This window comes from Choloepus didactylus, chromosome 14 (genome assembly GCF_015220235.1).
Source record: "Choloepus didactylus isolate mChoDid1 chromosome 14, mChoDid1.pri, whole genome shotgun sequence".
Lineage (NCBI taxonomy): Eukaryota > Metazoa > Chordata > Mammalia > Pilosa > Megalonychidae > Choloepus > Choloepus didactylus.
In genome coordinates this window covers 92,723,412-92,746,332 of record NC_051320.1, presented here as the reverse complement: position 1 = coordinate 92,746,332, position 22,921 = coordinate 92,723,412, and positions in this window count along the sequence as shown.

Here is a 22,921-nt window from a genome sequence, read left to right as displayed (position 1 = left end):
CAACCTGTATGGACTTAGGCATATAACAAGAAGTCGAGAAGAAAGACAGTGGCAGGGTTACTTGAGTGACTCAATGATATCATCGATGACTCAAATTCTTTTCTAATTTTTACTCCATCATCCTCAAAAAATCAGTGTGATTCCCCTCATTGGCACAGAACAGTTGTATTAGTTCCAGGCATCAATAGAGATACAACCACATCCAGTGAAAAAGTTGAAGGACATTTTCTGCTCTAAAACCATTATTTCTTTTTTTTGGGAGGGGGTGGTGGAGGTAAAACTTCCAAATTCCAATAGATTCCTCAGAAGTTCCTGTAGTAAATGCTTTAAATATCCGACAATATTCCTTTGGCACTTACCTCTACACTTCAAAGGCTCCTTACTGTAAGTACCTGGACTCTTTGCCCAGGTCAAACTCTTGTCCTGATCTTGTGAACATGCTCAAGGGCACTCACAAGTTAAGAATTAGAAACAATAAATAAATGGGCAAAGGATTTGAACAGAACCTTTGCCAGAGGAGGTATATGGATGGCAAATAAGCACATGAAAAGATGCTCAATATTATTACACAAAATTAGCAACACCAGATGTGAGTGAGGTTATGAAGCAATTAGTGTTTGTAGGCTTTGCTGGTGGGTATGAAAAGTGGTACAGCCACTTTGGAAAACAGGTAGCAATCCCATGTAATGTTAAAAATATACTTACCATATGACTCAGAAATAACGTTTCTAGGTATATACCCAATAGACATGAAAACATATGTCATATGAATCCTGTACATAGATATTTACAGTTGATTTATTTATAATTGACTAAAATTAGAAATAATACAAATGACCACTACCTGGTGAATGTATAAACAATCTGTAGTAGTCCATGCAAAGAGTTATTACACAGCAGGACAACGGAGCACGCAAGTGACACAGGCAGCAGCAGGGATGGATGGCAAATGCACCGTGCTAAGGGAGGGAAGCCGGCATCATAAAGCTACATGCTGCGTTATCTCGTTTGAGGGAAATTCTGGAAAAGGCACAAGTATAAGGCCAGGTAAAGATAAATGGTTTTCTCGGGCTAATTTGGGATTGGGATTGACTACAACACTGCACAAGGGAACATGTTGGTGGGATGGAAATGTTCTACGTCTTGATTTTGGTGATGCATGCATTTATCAGCATTTATAGAACTCGACACCTGAAAAGGGAAAAATTTACCTCATGCAATTTATGCCTCAGTACAGCTAAATTTAAAAAAATAGACTGTAAATCAATTATATTATTTCCCTCAACTATCAGCAATTACAGGGACAGGGCAAGTATAACTCTATTCAACAGATATTTTTAAGTTCTCCTGTAGAATACTGTTGTTGTTTTTTTCATTAAAGTTAGTAACTGAGTGATCATTCTTCTGTCTTCCTCTCCACGTTGAAGGGTTATGATGATAAATGTCTTATTAATATTGGGATCTCTGTATCATGCATGTGTGTGTGACAGTTAGAACTCAATAAATATTCTTCGCATGAGTAAATAAATGCCATAATCTACTACCTATCTTTCTGCTTCATTGACCCTTGTTCTCACAATAAGTCTAACTCTTTTTACCCATGACCATCCTTCAAATAGCGGAAGACAGCTCTTGTATTTGCCCTGTGTCTTCTCTTTTCCAGAGTCAATATCCTCAGGTCCAGCACCTGGCTGTATTTCTATATTACTCAGTATGCTGGTTGTTATCCTTTGTACATGGTCCAGATGGCCAATGGTCCTCTTAAAATTTAGCAACCAGAACTGAGCACAATTCATTAAGTGAGTATTTATCCATCCGTCTTTTCTCTGCTAGCTGCCCTGTGCCATAGAATGATGAATAACCCTTACTCACTGCCCTCAAAGAGGAGAATAAAGTTTTGGTAACTTTGGCGATGAGGATGAAATAAAAGGAAAAACTGTGTCATCAGTCTAACCCTGGGAAGACAATCCATTTCTTTGCCCTCCCTGCTCCCTTCTATTATCAAAGAGTAGTAAGTCTGTACCCATCTACATTATAATGAAGTACTTTGGGTATCAATTGGCCCATACACAGCAATGGGATTTCAAGAGGAAGGGGAAATATTGTAAAGTTTATTTTCCATGTGGTTCTCTATCATCATAGTCCTCTCCTCTGCATAAATTTGCTTTCTTTTTTCTTCTATAGAAAAGGTACAGTCAGGTGGGCCTGGGGGTCTCCTGGCTTGGAAAGAGGTACTGTTTGCCTTACTCCTTAAAGGGCCAAGCAGGGAAATAGGGTAACGCCCAGAGGGGCTAAGTTGTGATTGAGTCCAGCTCAGCAGGGGGGATGTGCTTCCTGGGGTTGGGGCCAAGACACTAACAAGTAAGAAAGTGGGTGCTGAGTTTACTCTCTTTTGCCAAACTGCCAATAGTAATGATGATTCCCTGGCATAGGGGCCATCACCTAACAAGGCAGGTGACAGCAAAGTCGCCAAAATGGCAGATTGAGTAAATGATGATAGAATTAACAAGCTAAGGGAGTGATTAGAAAGACTATTTTGGCTGATGAGAAATGAGTTATTTTTGAAGCTACTGAGCCTGAGCTTTCTACGACATATTCCAGTTAGGTTTCTGATAAAAATAGGACCCCCAATTAACTCTGAAATTCAGAAAAGAAACACTTTTATAAAGTGTTTATAATTATAAAGTGTGTAATATAATTATGTAATAATCATAAAAGTATAATTGTTTCCAAAATATTGCACAAGACATAATTATACCAAAACATTTCTTTATCTGAATTTCAAACTTAATTGGGTATCCTATGTATCTGTTTGCTAAATCTGGCAACCCTATTTCTAGTGGTGAGCAAAGGCATCAGATAATGTGCCTTGAAGAATGGTTTAGAGTCAGGTGACTGATTTTCTAAAAAAATTGATTAAGTGATGGAGTCAGATGGACATAAGTGGAAATATCATACCTCCTGTATAAACAGATCATTGGGCATTCTAGAGATAAGTAGAAGAAAGAGAGAGACAGATAGACAGAGGGTGTGTATGTTTCATGGTGATTCTCTTAAAAGCAATTTCTGAGAAAAGAATTTGAGGCAAGTGTTTTTTTGGGAAGCTGATCCTGGAGGTACTGATAGGGGAGTAGAGGAGAGGTATTGGGTAAGGAGAAAAGCCAAAACAAGCACTGTTTTAATGAATAGGTTCTTGCTGCCCGCTAACAGGAGCTCAGTCCTATTGGGGTCTGTGGGAGACAGTGTAAACCCTGCTTCAAAATCATCCCAGCCTGGAACAGTTGGCTGAAGGTGGCTCTGAGGACTGTATTCCTTTGCACTCCAGACTGCCTGGTACAGAGGAAGAGAAAGCCCTCAGATGGAAAGCTAACAGGTGTTGCTTCCACGAGAATTCTATCAGAATGTACGGGAATGATGACTGCCGAGGGAATATCTGGGGAGCTCTAACGTCACCTGCCACAATATATTTATTAATATGTAGACATAAAGATACATGGCTAGATCCTGCTAAAACTTTCATGCTGTTTGTTCATCCATGTTTAGACCATACCATATCCAAATGAATTTTATTTGTTTGTGATCTTGGTTTGTTTTTCTACCAAGATGGAGTCTGAACACAACCAATTCCATGAGGTGCCCTATACTTCTAAGTCCCAAATTTCCCCTTTGGGTCTCTAGTTTCCATTGTCATCTCCACGGTTAGTCTCATGACCAGCTGAGACAAACCTTGATGATGCCCTGCTGTATCTCTGCACATCAAGACCAACTCATTCTCCCTCCAATATTTTCTCTTCAAATCTACTGTTGTATGTCTGTTCAAACACCAAGAGGCCACTAGCTCCAGTCAGTGAATTGTTAATGGTTTGTACCCGATGACTTTATTGTAACCAAAGTTACACTCGGGGAAAAGTAGCTAAAATGAGATCATGTGAAAGAGCAAAAAGGGACTATTTTTAAATTCCAATAAGAAATCAAGAAAATAGAAATATTAGTGATCCATCAAGAAGTGGATATAATTTAAAGCCCTTGGGTTAATTTCTGCCACAAAACATTTTGTGAGTTCAAAAATTTCATCACTGTAATTCAACTGTTGGAGAAAGCCTGTAATGGGCTATATTTATGAAAGGGGCTGAATTGTAACCCAAAGGTAGCAAAGAAATCCCACAGTGTCTGTGAAGAATGAGCTTTCACAGATGCACTTGGGGCTCCAGTGTGTTGCAAACGCTGTAATGTGAGTTACCAAGATAGTTTTATAGAGGTGATATTTTTAATTTGAAAGGGAAACTTTCACCCTCTTTAAGAAACAACAAACTGTACAGCACCAAATAAAATTGGTACCTTTTCTGAGACTTCTTTTCCTTTTATTGCTTGGCTGCCATTATCAGGGGATATTATGCTGTTTTTCAGTTGGGAAGGGCTGCAGCCATGCCCAGTAACTCTTAGTACACAGTGTGCACTCCCAGAGCTGGGCTCCAGAAGGGGGACTTGATGATTTAGCAGCGCCTTTGACATTTAACCCCCAAATGTGCTGGTGATTATGTGGACCTCGGTATAAGTCACAAAAACACCTCTTCTTCTCAGGTCTAAGATCTTTATGAGCAAATGTTGGGTTAATATTTGACTTTGGCTTTTCTACCTTGAAGAAGGCCCCTTGAAGGACTTCGTCTAATCCTTAATCCTTGTCCTCTGGATGTTCTAGCTCAGGGCTGCCAGATTTAGCAAATACCAATACAAGATGCCCAAATTAATTGGAATTTCAGATAAATGAGAATATATATATATATGTGTGTGTGTGTGTGGTTGTGCATGCATGTGTGCATATATGCATTATGTACATTTTATATATGTAAATATATACCCACAGAAAATATGGGTATATATGTATGTATTTGCATGTATATGTGTGTATGTGTATATATGGAATATATTATGTAATATATATTGTCATATATATTATATGTCTGTGCATATTTTTAAAGATATTTGTTATTAGGATTTTGCTCATGTGATTGTGGGGGCTGGCAAGCATGAATTCTGTAGGGTGGACCAGAGGTAGGAAATTCCTGTTAGAGTAAAATTCTTGGTTCTGGGTTTCTTAGAGAAGACTGGCAGGCTGGAAACTCAGGAAGGGATGGAGGATGTAGTCTTGAGGCAGAACTTTTTCTTCTTCCTGGAACCCTCAGTTCTTTGCATTTAAGTTTTCCAACTGATGGCATGAGGCCCACCCATATTATGGAGGGTGATCTCCTTTACTTATAATCAACTGATTGTGAATACTTATCAATCCCATGTGCAGAGTATCTCCACAGTGGCATCTAGGCCAGTGTTAATCTTGTAATCCCCTCAATTCATGGGGGTCATGGCCCGGCCTCCACCCTTATGTTGTCCTCACTCTAGAAGATCCTGAAACATCAGAGGACCCTGCGGGACAAAGAGGCATCCCAAGCCCCTTGCCCCTGACTCATCCCTCATTCATAGCTTCCTTGCCTCAAACTCTGAGTGCCTGGGAGCCTCAGCACCTCCACAGGCCTTCCCTTCACAAATTTAAATGACATCCCAAGGACCAAATGCATTTTCCTCAATTCTCTTAATAGCAAAATTATCTGCCTCTACCATAGTGCTAATTCTATTACTTTTTATTCTATTCCTAAGCACTCCTTAATTCTCTACTCACACATCTCTCAGCTCTGTGTGTGGGCTCTTTCATGGTCTTCCCTTACCTGGTGTCTTTTTATTATTCTCATTTATTCTTGGGATTTGGGAAAGGGAGAGTCTTTATTGTCATCACAGTGCTCAGAGCCTTTGTCCTTGCCAAAAAGCATAAAAGAGAATCACTTGTCCACTGCCCCCTCAGATGTCAAGATTCCTTACCATGGGGTATTGTCTCCAATTATCATCAGGAATCTTTCCACTTGGGAGACAATATACTCTTTGGGTATGCTCACATAATGGGCAGCCAGTAAATTTTCCAGATCAAATCAGGAATGAAAGGACTGTAAAATCTCCTCATTTACTAGGCCTTTTTTTAGGAACAAAACCTGAAGTCTAAATAGAAGGTAAACCATTTAGTCTACCATCCAAGTGTTTTAATACCTGCATAATTTGTCCATTAAAAAAATTGTCCATTTTGGGTTGTGTGTTTATTACCAGCATAAAAAGTTCAAAAAACCATAGAACTGTCAACACAAACAGTGGACCTAATGTAAAGTATGGACTATAGTTAATAGTATATTTATAGTAGCATTGTTGCATCAACTGTAACAAAGTTATCATCCACATGCAAAGTATTAAGAATAGGGAAATGTGTGGGTTGCAAGGTACATGGGAATTCTGTACTTAATGCATGAGTTTTCTGTGAACCTAATTTTTTGAAACTATAAAAATAAAAATGAAAAAAGAATACTTATAAATATGTAGAAAATATAGAAGTGATTGACTACAAGTTCTACTTCACACTATGAATTTACCCAACATTGATTAAGTATAGCTTTGAAATCATAGAAATCAAGGTGCAGCACAGAATTTCACACACTTGAGATTAAGACTCTGTGTCGAAGAGCGATGGGTTGTCCACCACACTCTTTCCTTCACCTGGGGGGTGCAGAGCTCCACTGTGTATGTTGCCCAGCCTCCCCCAAGTCCCAGGAATGAGGGCCGCCGGGATGCACGCTGGGTCTGCCCTGTCATACTCTCTCACATACAGATCCTCTGCTCTCCCCCCAAGCTCAGGCTAAAGGGGAAGGACTCAGAATCTAGAGGAAGGGAGCGCCACAAGGGAAGTCTCTTCGGAGAGCCTCCCGATCTGGAACACCCATCTTGGATGGCAATGTGAGAAAGAACTTTTACTGAATAAAGTGTTTCTTATTCTTTAGGGAAGCCAATCTTCCATACCAATAGAAAACATGTATTCACTCATTTGTTCATTAACTCAGGAAGTCAATAAATAGTTCATAAGAAATATGCCGAACAACCACTGTGTGCCAACTCTGCAAGTCATCTACATTTGTAAATAGATCAGATGCATGCGCTGCCATCACGGAACTTGCCATTTACTAAGGATAGAGACAAAAAGAAAAAGGAAGCATGTGCCCTGTGATACATGTTCTGAAGGGGACAAGTGGGGCAAAAGTCCTTCTTCCTGAATATCTACACAGATGTGGTGGCCGTGGCTGAAGTTTCTCAGGAGGTGATGCATGAGCTGAGATCTGGCGGAGGAGAAGGAGCCGGCCATACAGAGGGTCAGGGAAGAGTAGGATGGGCAGTAGGCAGGGAAGTTTGGTGGGAAAGGAGCCCCAACTGGTGGGTCATAGTGAGAGAGTAGGACAATGGGTGATTGGAAATAATTGGCAAAGGCCAGGATTTGGGGGATTTAATTTAAGTGCAGACATGTTTGTTTGCCACTTGAAGGAATGTAAGCAGGGGTTTGGCATAAATGGTTGATAATTCGAAATTTCATTTGGGCTGTTGTGTATAAGACAATGGAAGTGCAGTTAAAAATGGGGTATTTCAGTAGTAAGAGCGATAGATGCGAAGGATGACTTAAAGTATGGAGGTAGCATTTAAGGTACAGACAAATGGACAAATTCCAGACATAGATTGGTGGTAGAATTAACAGGGTGAAGTGAAGTTTGGATATGTGGGTGCCACAAAGAGGGGAGTCCATAATGAATTTCATTTTTCATAGCTTCATTAAAAGGCTCAAGGGTGGTACCCTTGACCTTTCCTGGGTTGGAGATAAGATGGGAATATTAGATATTACAGGAGGACCAGGTCTGAAGATAAGAAGCTGTTAACAGTCAGTTTTGGACTTGTCATGCTTAAGATGCCAGTGAGACATGTCCAATCAGAGATAACAGGTAGGAGGCAGGCATGAGGGTTTGAAATTCAGTGAGAGATTCGAGCAGGAAATATAAATATGGAAACTGGGAACATAAGAATGTATTTAAAGATATGAGAAAGAATGAGATCACCTATGAAGAGAGAACAGGAAAATAAGAGAACTGAGGTTTGAACCTAAGGAAATGTCAACATTCAACAGAACATAATAATGTACAACATGTGCCTTTTTTTTCCCCAGTTCTTTTCTGTAACTCCTGTTGTTCCAAGTCTGGATCTGGTGCCGTTTCTCTATTCTCCTATACCAGCATCGTGTTTTAGAATGTCCATATTTATGCTCTGCCGTGATCTGAGATCCTTTTTATGCTTCTCTGCACTCCCAGATATTGGTAGGCTGCCTGTTACACCACAGACTCTCAACAGGTATTAGTTAGAAAGATGAATGGATAATATTTCATGATCATGCCCAAATTTACAGTCTTATGATGTCATGCCCCCTTTTCTAAATTATGGATTCCTGAGACAGTCCAAAATCACAGGTACCAGAGCTTAGCTATAAAGACCCACATAATAAAACCTCATTTCTGTTCTCTGCAGTTACTGTAGAAACTTTGAGAGCCTTTCCTGAGACTGGTATGTCTAAAAAGCACCCAAAAGTTTCCTGACAGTCTAGAGCATTCCAAGTTGCTCATTTAAATTCTCCAGTCTTTTGACAATAAAATTTTTAGTAACACCCAGGGAAATATGCTTGGAGCACTAATTGTACAGTGAAGGGGGAAGTGGCTACGATCTGCTTTAGGCTGAATTACTGGAATTCAAGAATTCATTAAAATCTCTACATAAGCCCTGTTGAGGGGAAAAACACACCCTCTGTGTAGTTAGCTCTGTTCAAATCATTCACTGGAGACATAAAGGACCATTACCTCTTTTATGACTTCCGTTATAAACATCACCCTTGGTGAAATAAATAGTTCCGTTAGCCCCTCTCTCTGAAAATCTATCAATCTGTCTTTCTTAGGAGACTAGCAAAGACCATAATATATTTCCTTTGTGAAAACCTGAAAATTTAAGTTTCCTTCATTCAATGAACATCTAGTCTATGTCAGAGTCTGTGCTAGAAGTTGGAGGTACACAGAACTCACAGTCTTGTTATTCCAAGCAATGAGTGCAAAGTATGGGAACAGGAGAGCGAATGATCTGACTGCATTTGGCTGCTTATTTGAACCTTCCCATGAGCTTGTGGCATACACGTTATGACACTTGTTTAACAGAGGAGGAAACTACAGTTCAGGAAAGGAAGGGACGTGCTCCTTCCAAGACCCACCCTTCCACCTGGCTACCCCAGTGCTCATGATTTTAACCACACTGTGCAGGGCTTGTGGTGTCTCCCTGCAGTGCTGCTGATGCTGATGTTTTGTGCAATGCTTTCATCTTCATTTGCTCTGCAAACATCGCAAAAGTGTTATCTTACTAATTGTGTGGCCTTGAGAAATTGCTTACCATCTTGCTCTTTCAATTTCTTTATCTATAGAATGGGGATGAAGACAACGATATCTGAAAGTAGGTTATTTTAAGAATCGATGAAACAATCATATGGTGTCAAATAGAATTACTTATTTATGGCAAGTGATAGCCCACCTCAAAGTGGCTTATGTTTAAACAAGAAATAATTGGTTTACGTACATTTACATAAATTTCTTGGTTTACACAGATACAAATTATACAGATGCAAGTTGTAAATGTAGTCATCAGTGTCCATATTTTAGCCAACTACTTCTGGTTATGTTCTTTATCCTCAGTTTGTGCTAACAATATTGTTAACTTCTCACAACAGCATAGATGGAAAGGAGGAGCATTTCTTTCCAAGAAACTCCAGCAAGTAAAGCCTTGCTATTAATTAGCTGGATTTGGTAATGAGTGTCCACCCCTGCGTCTGTCACTGCAGCCAGTGGATGTGCTGATCACCTTAGCAAGTCCTGACTAACCCTGGGATCTGGGGTGGAGCATGATTCCACTAGAGAGGTGCAATGGCTTTTGAATATAGCCCACCATAGAAGTGGGAAAACTGGAGCAAAATTGATTAAATGAAGGGGGCAGTACACTATAATTGACTAAGCTGGTGTCAGATATATACATATATGTAAATATATATTTGTCAATGCTTTTAAAAAAATTATCCCACATTTCCTCACTGTACTTCCAGGGGATTTGTGGATTTGCAACTCCACTCTCCCTTCTGGAAACTTTCAGGAGGCAGCCACAGCCCTGAAAATAGTAATACTAATGCTAATAGTTACTGCTCATATTTTTACATAGCAAACAGTTTCCATGGCACTCTCACACTTGGTTATTCAACCCATTTTCAACATTTATTTGCTGATGGTCAAAAATATGCCAAATACTCTTCTAGGTACTGTTTTCACTACTAGGAACTAGGTACTGTTTTCAATACTTTTCTCCATACTCTTATTGGTGCTAGGGATAAAACATGGGATACAGCAGATGAATCCTGCTCTTATGGTACTTACATTCTAGTGGAGAGAAAAACCAAGTAAAGAATCAGATAAATGCTTTCAAATAAATACAGTGCAGACATTAATATATGGGAGTCACATGAACTGACTCCACTGATCCCTATTTTATGGATGACAAAAGTGAAGTTAAAAATATTAGTTCAGATGTTCAATCTTAACATCAGTAATAAACAAGAGAGCTGAGAGAGAAGCCTTTCCTTTCATCCCGTACTCCTCTCTCTAGTGCCTTATAAGAGATTGGCTGAGCTCCTTTGGTGCCTGTGCCCTAGCAACTGTGCTCATTTCTTTTTCAATATCCTGGGTTTGATAACTGGCACAATTCGTGAGTGAGTGAATCCTCCCATCGTCCTGCCAACGAAGGTCTCCGTTAGTCTCCAGCTCACCTTGGCATTCTGCACCCCTGTCCTACAACGTTTAATCAATGTGCTAATTTCCCTTAATCATCTGCTTTTGCAACTGACCCAGGCTTCGATAGCAATCACCTCATCACTCCATACTGGAGTATCTGAAGGGTACATACAGATGCGTAATTTTTCCTTTATTTTTATTCAAGTTAACCGACATGTTGGTATGGGTAGGGGTGAGGGTATGGCTGGAAATACAGAGACAAACATAGAGATGTGACTGTAAACTCACGCATATACACATATACATTATACATATATGTACACATATACATTAAATCTTAAATATTAATAGTTATCCTTAGGCTTGTATGCGGGATTACAGTGTTGTTTTCTTTACAGTGTTTGGTAATTTCCAAATTTTCTATAACCCATGTAGGCTTTATTAATTTTTGTATTGCTTTGAGAGTCAGCAAAAAATAAATATGCTATTAAAATGTTAATTAAATGTATAGAAACTTTTATGAGAACCTTCTTGGCATAAGTAATAGAATGCAATTATTGATTCTTTCATTTCCTGATTTTTTCTGTCTCTATCTCTATATTTATAATTATCCTTATGCCTTTCTCTATTTCTCCTTAAGTTGGGAGAGAAAGGAGAGCAAGAACTAATGTCTTTTGAACACCTCCTACATACCAGGCACTTGTGATAATTTATCTCCTTTAATTGTCATAAAACAACACAATAAGGAAAGCAAAGTTGTCAGAAAGATCAAATAACTTATAGCTAACGAATGTATAGCTAATAACTCATGGCTAGTGGTATATAGTTAGTAGCTCATAACTAGTAAATAGAGAAGACAGCATGAGAAACCCTGTGTGCCAGTTTGAATGTATTATGTCCCCCAGATGCCATTATCTTTGATGTAATCTTTTGTGGGCAGACCTATCAGTGTTAATTAGATTGAAATTCTTTGAGTGTTTCCATGGAGATGTGCCCCACCCAACTGTGGGTGATGACTCTGATTGGATAATTTCCAAGGAGGTGTTGGCCTGCCCAGTGGGTGGGTCTGAATTAAATTACTGGCACAGCCTTTGGTAACAAGATCAGACAGAAGGAGTGAGCTTGCTACAGCCAAGAGGGACACTTTGAAGAAAGCACAGGAGCTGCAGATGAGAGACAGTTTGAAAATGGCTGTTGAAAGCAGAGTCTTGCACTGGAGAAGCTGAGAGAGGACAAATATCCCAAGTGCAACTAAGAGTGACATTTTTGAGGAACTGCAGCCTAGAGAGGAACGTCCTGGGAGAAAGCCATTTTGAAACCAGAACTTTGGAGCAGACACCAGCCACGTGCCTTCCCAGCTAACAGAGGTTTTCTGGATACCATTGGCCATCCTCCAGTGAAGGTACCCGATTACTGATGTGTTACCTTGGAAACTTTATGGCCTTAAGACTGTAATTGTGTAACCAAATAAACCCCCTTTTATAAAAGCCAATCCATCTCTGGTGTTTTGCATTCCGGCAGCATTAGCAAATTAGAACACTGTGTCTCTCAAATTCCAGTATGTGCCTTCCTCTGAGAGCAAATTTCTGAAGTACTGGTTATAATTTTAGTAAATCTAGAAAGATAAGGAGGCTTTTAATAGACAAAAACTGTGTGTGTGTGTTTTTGTGTGTGTGTGTACAAAGGCACACTTGCCAACATGGACGCACTCCTATGAGTGCACTTGAGAGCACAGCATGGTGATATAGATCAAAATAGAGAAATATATGGAGAGAGTAGCACTCCATATACACAGGAGCAGTAAATAATTTCTATCAGGATTTGCTGATTCTAGGATATTGCTTTTAGAAATATTGGCACATGTGGCTCATAAGGAAGAGTTCATCATCAGTTGATCACAAGAGTCATAATGGCCAGTGGAGAAAGAGAGGAAACTGTGTCCCAACAACCATAAGGCTATAGAACCAAATGTATCAGTGGGCAAAAAGAAGTGAAGAAGGCTGAAAGACTGATGCAATTTTGATGAGTGGTGGAGAGAAACTAAATTTCAAGCAAATGGGGATTCAACTCTCATTTTCTAAGTGCCTGCCATGTCCAGGAATTGTGCTGTGTGCTTTTAAAATGCCATCCTCATGAGTTAGACAGTTATTTCCATTTTTTTTCAGACAAGAAAACTGCAAGAAGGTGAGATGAAGGGACTTTCTTGACTCCTTATAACTAGTAATTAACGAAGAAGTAAGTAACTTCATAATAGGGTGTCTCACTGAGAAGTTCAGGCATAGGAGAGAGAAGGGAGATGAAATGCTGAGGAATTTTCAGGTGAGAAATGTGTGTGTGTGTGTGTGAGAGAGAGAGAGAGAGAGACAGAGACAGACAGAGACAGACAGAGATAGTTTAAAATAGGTGAAGTGATGGTAGAACAGTAGATATAAAGGATATTCTGGGCAGAAAAAAAAATTAATAGAATGTAAATTACTGGAGTGCCTGTCCACCACTCAGCTATACAATCAAGTCAAGCCTTGGAGATTTCCTTTACTTTTCCCTTTTCAATGGTTCCTCATTTACTCAGCCATTAGTCCCCATAGAATTGGCCAGCCTAATAGCACTTGCATTCTCTTCTGTCCCCTTGGGTTGACCCTGTTCCTTCCATCAGCATCTTCAGCCTGTACTATTCCAATAGGTGTCCTCCCTCTTGTCCCCCCACCACCCAACCCTCCCTCTGCACTATGCCGCCATCTGTCCTCTACAATAAAGTCAGAATGAGCTTTCTAAACTGCTAATATGACCATGGCATCTGTTTGCTAAAAATCTTCCATAACTTCCCCATTCTCCCTGAAATTAATGCTGAACTATAATTATTCCCTGCCAGAATCAAGCCTCTCCTCTGCCTTTGTTTGTGATGCTGGGTTGCTAGACTGCCCAGGCACCCTTGTCTTCAGGGAAACATTTTCTGATGTTCAGATTTAGCTTACGGGCCTTCCCTACTAGAAAGCATGGATCAACTAACTTCTCAGGTAGAAATAAGAGTTCTTTCCTTTCTGCCTCTGTCTCAGTTAGGATTTCCCTCACAGCAAAGCATGATTCAAGAATTTGGGTGCAGATGGTTTACGTGGGAGCTGATCTGGGAAGCTGGAGTAATGGAGAACAAGTCTCAGAATTTGCCTCCAAATGGCCAGAAGCTGGGTCATCCAGCCATCCGCTGACTCCTTCTCCCATGTGATGGAGGTTTAACCATGAAGAAAAGGAATCCCTGGTACTTCCATGCGCCTCCCGGCTGCCTGGTCACGCCTGCTGAGGAAGCTCCTGTGAGGATTTGAATGCACACTGGGCTCTTGAGTTGGGGAGCCATCAGTGTGCCCTGGAACGATCTGCCACAGCCGCCGTCAAGGTGGGCTGAGCACACAGGGCTCCAGGTCCCGCAGCGTCTGCTCACACTTCCGACAGCCCATGCAAAATTTATAGCACAGCACATACAGTGCCTTTCCACCATTTTTGTGCTTAAATGTCTTTATTTTGAAATAGATTGATGTCAATTACTGATAGTTTTCTTGTTATGGCTGCAAATCCAGGGCCTAAGACAGGCTAGTGGCTTACTGGGTAATCAGTCAATGATTGCTGAAAGAAAGGGAAAAAAAGATAACAAAGAAATAATAATAACTACAGAACTCTGGTGCTTGCTCTGTGACCAGTACTTTGTAAGTACTAACTTATTTCTAATAGCAATCTTATGGCATAGGCACTATTATTTTCCTTCATGTTGTATGGATGAGGACACTACAGCAGCAGTGAATCTAACTTCCCCAAGGTTGCACGGGTAAGAATGGATATGTCTAGACTTTGAACTTCAGCAGTCTAACTTCAGATTCTAGGCTGTCATCCAACATGCTCAACTGCCAAGCAGGAAAATGAGAAGTTTTGGCCAATGGAAAGGGGATGCAACAAATCATCTTCAGTCACTATAGAATTAAGGAACAATGAGGTGGTGAGAAGGTATATTGATTGAGTTAGAAGTATGATTGAGAAGCTTGATCAACAGGACAACTAGTCTATTTAGTTAGACTAAGTTCAAAATGGCTGTGACAGAGAATTTGTTATGGAGTTCTCCAGTGATAAAGGGAAAACCGAATCCCACCAGGCTCTTTCATGTCTTTCTCCAGACCTGAGTGGCTACCTTGAAACACACTCTTTAAAAGCTTAGGGAGCCTTTCAGCTCTGGGGATGCTGAGTTAACTGTACTTCTCCTTTTCTTGAAAACCACATGTCTAGAGGGAGAAGAACAACAGGCAAAGGGTCCGACAGCATAGTGCCATCCCTGTCCTAAAGTGGGTATTTATGAGAGACCAGGTGATCAGAGAAAAGCGAGTCTCTGAGCCTGCTTGGTAGAATCTGAGAAGGTCTGGACTTGAGCAGACGCTTGGGGGCAGAGTATGGGCTTGTCAGTACACCAGAGTTTCTTCTTCTCTGGAAGAGTATCTGTCTAGTTCTTTAGGGTATGAAAAAGCATGACACACTTGCTTAGGGAGCTGCAAGGATTTGCTCTAGTGTAAAGTGTGTGTGTGTGTGTGTGTGTGTGTGTATGTGAGTGCGTGTTGTGGTGGCTGGATCCTCCTGAGATGGACAAGAAAAAGAAATAAGAAATAGAGGTGCATAGGTTAATAGTGGCCAAATCGTAAAGGCTTTGCGTAACATTGTGAGGTGTTTAGATGCTGAAGGAACAAATACATATGAGAATTTCAGGAAACCTGGGATGTAATTTTGATGCCACTGGAGAAGTATTATTTCATTGTAGGAAGACTGTGTATTTTAATGTTATGTTGATCTGTGTTTTATTCCCTTCACTATTAGTTCTTACTTGCCTGGATAATTTATTTAATCTATCTGCCCCTTAGTTTCTTTTGTGGTAAAATGAAAGTAATAATAGCTGCCTTTTGGTGCTGCTTTGAGGATTAATAATATAATGTATGTAAACTTTTTGGAACATAGTAGCTTTTTGATTAATTTTGACATAATGTTTAGCACAATAGTCTTGTATAGTCATCCAAGAAGTAGTCTTATGTCTCAGTTTGGGTTCTCCCCGAACAGAGTGTAAAGTTATGCAGGTAGTTTATTTTAGCAAATAATCCCAGGAAATAGGAGTGGGTAGCCTGGAAAGAATGAAGGAAGATTGCAAGAAAAGCTAAAGCAAAGATGAATTATTGAGCTGGTCCCATTCAGGGCAACTAATGCTCAAGCCCAATGGGACCTTCTAAGAAACCATTTAGAATAGGCATCAGAATGATTCACCTGAGGTGTGGGGAAAGAGTGGCGTTTGTCCACTAGATTCCATTCCCCATTGACCAACCTCACCTCAGGGCTATTAATCCCCTCCTGTTTTCTGATTTTGTATATGATCATAGCAGAGAGGCCACAGGTGAGAGCAAGACAGGTGTGGCATAGCTCATGTGAGGAGGCATCGGATGAAACCTATCCAGCTGGTGGATGCCACAGTGGTCGGATCAGAAGGCAGGACCAAGAGACTGCAAGACAGGATTTCAAAGATGCTCCCACACCCCACAAGTGCCGTTCATAAAAGTTCTTCCCAAAACATAGCGATTTAACAGAAAAAAACATCACATTTTGACCAGAAGATTTAGGGAAATACTAGAGAATCATGGAAAAATAGGAAGCTATCTTTTTTTTTTTTTTTTTTTTAATGAGGGAGAAGCATGATCCAATGTGATTTTGTTTCCTGGTTACAAACTTGGTCATATTTTCCACTCCCTTCTGGAGATTCCTGCACTTTTCCTTTCAGCTTTGATCAATAATGTACAATATACACTAATGATTTTTTTTTTTTTTTTTTTTTACTTAAAATCCTCTAAGTGTGTGAGGCTGTGAGGTATATAAGAGGCAGCACTGTACTTTAGAGTGTCAAGAATCAGGATGCCTGAGATTTAGATTTTGTGAGCTCCGTGACCTTGGTCTAATCCCTCGTCCTGTCTGAGCCTCACTTCCCTCTTTTTTAAAAGGGGAGGATTTTATAGACTCTGACCTAGTGGAGTAAAAATAAATCCTGCAGCATGGTTCTGAAATTGCAGGGGAACAAGCACACACCAGCCGTACTCCTCTTTGTGCTCGAGGTGCAATTCTATAATCGTATTCAGATCCTAATCCACTGCACACAAATGAGTCTGGCAAAATGCCTCCAAGCTCCTTCATGCAGTCCTTTTCAAGAGGAAAAACATTTTCACACATTAAAACAAGAAACACATATGAAACACATATGGCCTGGTGACCAGACTGTTTATTCACTAAACATTTTCCTCCCCCCAAGAAGCCCTTTGCAGAGTCCCTGTTGCGAGTTATCATTCAACATCTTATTACGTGAAGTCTGAGCAGCTATGACTCTGGCCTAATGGGGTTGCAGCCGATCTATTTTGAGGATGGAGTCATTAGATGCTAATTGTACAAAGAGAGCCCAAGTGAATTCCCACCTCTTCTTTGCTGCATTCTTTGGCCCTAGACAGTAATAGCTAAATCCATCTATCTCCATAGCAACACAAGAAGCTATAAAGAACCAACAGAGCTGGACCGTGCTAGAGAGAAAGAGTCTGGAGGCAGAAAGCAGTTGCATTTTTAACAGGATGAGTGGCAACTTCCAGAATGGGAACAATGCCTGCCCAGGAGAAGATAGACTAGGACACTGGGTACATCCCAGAGGGTTTGGCAGCTACTTAAAGGAACCCGGGATAGAAGACAGATGATTGGCCGTGCAGGAAGAGAAAGTGATAGGTAGTAAGCTTCTGAGGAACAGTTGCTGAAATGCAGGAAGTTTCAGAGGAAGGGGATAAGAAGGGGCTCAGATGTCCTATACTCATTCAGGGAAGATATCCTGTGTATGGCCTATTGCCTACCTTGTAATAATCTACACCCTGGGAATATAATAGCAAGTAAGACAGACATACAGACCTTTCTCCAATTCTCATGAGGCTTATGCTTTTTCAGGAAATATAAGCAAAAAACAAGTTAGTAGGAAAATATATAAAATAATTACAAACCTCAAGAAGTGTTGTCAAAGGTAAGAAAATGATAGGATACTGAATAAGAAAATAACAAAGACAGGTATTTTCATTTGGGTGGTCAGAGAAGGCCTCTTTGAGGGGGTGACTGTTCAGGTGAGTTGGGAATGCAAAAAACAAGGATGCAAAGAGTGATTTGAGAGCATTCTGGTCAGAGGCAAGAGCATGCATAAGAGCTTGTGAAGGTGAAATCTGCAGAGTATCACTTCCAAGTCCTCTTGGATTTGTGTTGACTGTCATCCATTTTTCCTTTGCCAGAAGATACATGTCATTGGTTTTGAGGGGAAATAAAATCATGTCTAACTCAGAAGTTATTTTGCTTGGCTGCACCTTGGCAGGTGCAGTCAGAAAACTGGTTTAAATAGTTTTTAGGAGCAAAAAAATTTTCACTCATGAAAAAGTTCCACACACTGTGGTTTCCACATCTATGGCATGATGCTGGAAGGAAAGTGGAACCCTCCGCCCGCCCCCCACCATGACTTTTTGATAATTAAGGGCAGTTACAACCATCTTGGGGTCAGTGGCACTGGACAAAGTTCAGACCAGCCCTCGCTTCTGCCAGCTGAGATGCCAGAGCTGTCACCTCCAGGCAGTGCTCCAGGTTATTGTCCTGAAGTTGCTCTGTGTGGCCTAGATACAGTGAGGTGCAAGGCCGTTCTATCACCATTGCTTCCAGGGGCAGGAGGCCAAAGGTCCCAGGTTGCCAGTGACAGCTGACAATCTCAGCTCCTCCACCTCTAGCTGGTAGTGAGCTAGTAGACAATAGCAGGGAACAATGTGTCAAATGAGGTGGAGGAAGGGAATGGCTGGAAAATACCAAAGATACAGGCTGGTGCCCAGGTTGGCCTTTAGGACTCTCTGGAGGATGCTGTGTGTGAGGGTTGGGTTTGTTTACGGGTCAAGGATGCTAGGATGTATTCTCATCACATATCTGGTTTTGGCTACCAGAAATCTCAATATCCAATTTATTTCTCTGTGCATTCCAATTTCTATCCCATTCTAAATCTTTGCTGCAGTGTACTGAGAGAATATTATGTAAATAAAATGCAGGAGTTGTTCTAGGGAAAAAAATAATGTCGTTGCCATGGCTTCAGAATACCCTGACTGGCAAGGAAATGAAAAACTTAAAAAAACAAACAGACAGAAATTCATCAGTGGAAAAGTAGAAAAATGAGCATCACATAAGACATGCCAGCCAGAGATGGCGAAGATCTATCCAGGGAGGAAAACCGAAGAAGAGAAGGCAATTGGAAGGTTTTAATCACCGTTTTTCTTGCCAGGTATGTGTTGAAATTGGGAAGGATGAAAGTTGAGTGAAACTTTGGCAAATTCTAAAAGTATTCCCTGGTTTAGGGCTGGGGCTAAAGATAGAAGCAGACAGTGCAAAGGAGAGGGAAACATTTTATTTGGGGTCTTATCACCCTGGAATCAGGAGGTCCCAGGGCCGGGGCTCAGTGAACGCCTCACAGTAGATGGCATCTGGAATGCCTGCTGGGCACGGGCAGAGGCGCTGCCTGGTGTGTAGACCAAAGCCCCCTCATAGGGGACTCTTTGATTGGAGGGCCGATGATCATAAATCAGGACCTGCTCCAGAAGCATCATCAATGGCTCTGATTGTAGTTATTTTCACTATCTTTGAAAAGCAGCATTAGCCCCATGGAATGGGAAATCTTTTGCTATTCACCCCCCTCCTGCCCAAATAAAGCAGCTAAGCCAACAAACTGAAGGCTTTTGCATAGAAGAACTTTTCAATTTTATTTTTTAATTTCCATTTCACTAAGTGGGTGGGTTTTTGAAAATGTAGAGGAAGAGCTAGAGAGAGAAAGAAAGAGAGACAGAGAGGGAGACTGAGAGAGATCACCTTGTAAGAAGGAGAGGGTTATGGAGTGCAAGGAAACCCCTCACCGCTGTGGATGGGCACAGAAGAAAGTCACCAGACACAGGCAGGCTGCCATCAGAAATAGAGGACATGGGGCGAAACAGGACACGGAAAGCTGATTTGTCAGTGGAAATTGTTCAATAATTAGAGAGAAAAATGTCCTTGAACATACTATGATCCTACATTGCTTTTCAGTTACCAAATGCTGGAGAATGATTGGAAAGTTGATACAAATGTATTATTCAGTCATGAAGGTTGGGTTTGAAAGGAAGATTCTCAGAGAAGCCCAAGTGATCAGTGAAGGGATGCAAACATAACCCATTAATGTAATTTTAGAGTTCGTAATACTTGATTCAAAGCTTTCTCTTTTAGGAAATTTGTCTAAGGACATCATTGGGCAAGGATTTGTGTGTGTGTGTGTGTGTGTGTGTGTGTATGTGTGGCTCTGTTATAATTTTGTATCACCAGAGGTTTGTTTCAGAGAACAGAATTCATGTTATTTAATCCAATTCTGATAGGTTTCAATATAGGGCATGAGAGATAGATCTAGCGCCCTCTGAGGGGCTGGAGGAGTCTTGAAAGCTGACACCAGTTCACTCGCCCACAACATCAAAGCAGGCGGAGCTCAAGAGCTTCAAGCCCCAAACTCTTCCCATCTCAAGAACGCCTGCAGCAGTGGGGCAGGTGATTCTCTAGGGTTTGCTCAGGAGCTGAGTCAAAGATCATAGCTGTCTGCACATCTGCTTTCAGTGAACTCCAGAGAATCCTGGCTTTTCCCTCTCTTCTATCTTCCAAATCACAAAAGTGCCTCTCGTTGGCAGAACCTAATATGGAGGCACAGAAGGAATAGGTTTCTGTGAAATGAAATGTCTGGATATTCCTCTGTGATGCAAAGGAGACCTGAGTAAGGGACTGTGGTGATGATGAGCTGACGACAGAAGACCCAGCCTACGTGTTTACCACAGACTTTGCTATAATGTGGAAACTTGGTAACTACCTAAAGCTTCCACAAATGTGCATTAAATAAATACTTGTGTATACATCAACACATGGCCTTTAAAATGATAATAGAGGTGTTTATCGTGTTTGTGTGTGTGAGAGAGAGAGAGGCAGAGACAGAGATACAGAGAGAGAGAGGTACAGAGAGAGGGGTGGGAGAGAGAGACAGAGGGAGGGGGAGAGAGAGACAGAGAGAGAGAGAAAGAGAGACAGAGAGAGAGGTATCCAAGATAGATTGGCGGCTTAGCTAAGAAAAGGACTCTTTGGCAAGGACTTGCACGCAATTGATTTATTTGTCAGGGGCTCTAACGAAGCACTAGTAGACTTGCAAAGTGAGACAAGAAAGGGAAAAGGCAGGTAATTTAAAATGTGCTATGGAGCAGGTTACTGCACTTTTGTGGTCTTGGGGCTGAAAGCCACTGGGACCTCAGGAAGACAATGGAGAACTTGCACTAGAATTGTCTAACCTTAGAGGTATTTGCAGTGCAGTGCACTGCAATGGCAAGTAATTGGGCAGTGAATATTGTGGGGATATTGACAAATTCTGCTAAAAATGTTAGCCTCTTCTATGCCCTCTTCAATCTCTGTTTTAATGTAACCCTGAATATCTGATAAAATATATTTCCATTCTCTGAACATTGATTGTAGTAATTGTGCCCATTAACACTTGTTAGGATGCTTAAAGCACACTGCAATTTTTTGTGATCATGCTATGACCCCCCCCCACCTTTTAATTCCAAGCCCCTAGAGGACAAAGATAGGGTACCATTGCTCTTTGCGTCCCCAGAGAAACTTTAAGATGCTTCCTTTTGTATTAAGTTCCTTAATTAGATGAATGAATGAATGAATGAATGAATGATTCATCTACTGAGGCTTTTCTCTGGAAATTTTGTCCTCCTTCTCCCCTTAATCTCATCATTATTCATTCGTATCCATTATTCATGGCTCAGTTAAGCACCAGAATAGAGCAGAACGCCTGTTACATACTTCATTCATACTCTACAGCTTCCTTCATGTCTCCAGGGATATTTTATACTTTTAAATTATTTTCATTTTTTTAGTTCAAATAGTTCATATGTTTGTTTAATTTGTTTAAGTTCACTGAACTGTAAATATTACAAAGACAAGCTTATACAATGTTTGCTTATCAGCATCTCCCCAGTGCCAGCTGACATATCTAGCATTTGAGATGTTGATATATTGAAAGATTGTTCCTGATTCTTCACTCCTTCCCTGGAATGGGACAATATGTCCAGCCTTTGCCAAATGACTTTGCAAATCTTCCCAAAAGAGTTGGCAGATTATACTTCTTCATCTCACTGACTTTGGGCTTGGCCATTTGACTTGCTATGCTCAATGGAATGTTGTTGGTTGTGGTTTGAACAGAGGTTTACAGTGCTTGTGCAGGCTGGCTTGGCCTCTTCTACTTCCAACTGCAGAGAGAAGAGTATACCTCAAGTAGACTCTGATCTGAGAATAAGAGCCATGTGAATATCCCGTCCCACAGCCTGAAGGAGACCTACCCCCAAGCAACCCAAAAATCAATGATCATTCAGTAAATGCTTGTTGCTGTAAACCATTGAGATTTGAGTAATGCAGTATCACAGCAGAAACATAAATGACTAATACAGCAGGCACTGAATAAGGTTGAAAAACCTAACTTCAATAAGACAAGGCAATCTCTTTGGCAAAGATATACAGGGTCACAATATGCACTATGTGAAACATTAACTTTTTCTATAGAACATTGGCTCGCAAACGGGTGTGAGTACAACTTCCAAGCATTTTTCCTTTCCTTTTTTTGATGTGAAATTTCCTTGACTTCTTTGATTCTAATTTAAAAAATGGATGTTTTCTAAAAAAAAATAGATGTTCATTTATCATTTTTAAAAATTATTTTCTAAGTAGAACCTCATTTGCTGATGAATTCTAATTATGCCTACAATTCATTTCTTTGGCAAAAGGGTAACTGGGCTTCCAATGAGTAATTAACAAAATGCAGGAGCCTTTAGGTCCAAGAAGAATATTGAGATAGTAAGAGAAATCCCAAGGGCTTTGAGTAATAGTCAACATAATAGAATATTCTCTATACATCATCCGGGAAACCTGCCAGATTATCCACTAATGAGGTTTGAGATATGAAATTCATATCCATTTTCTGGTTTTAATATTCTCATCAGTATAACTGGATGGCTGGAATATAGTGTGGATTTCATACTATGTTTGGTGGTGACTTGGGCATTGCATAGCCAGAGGAAAAGAGGAGA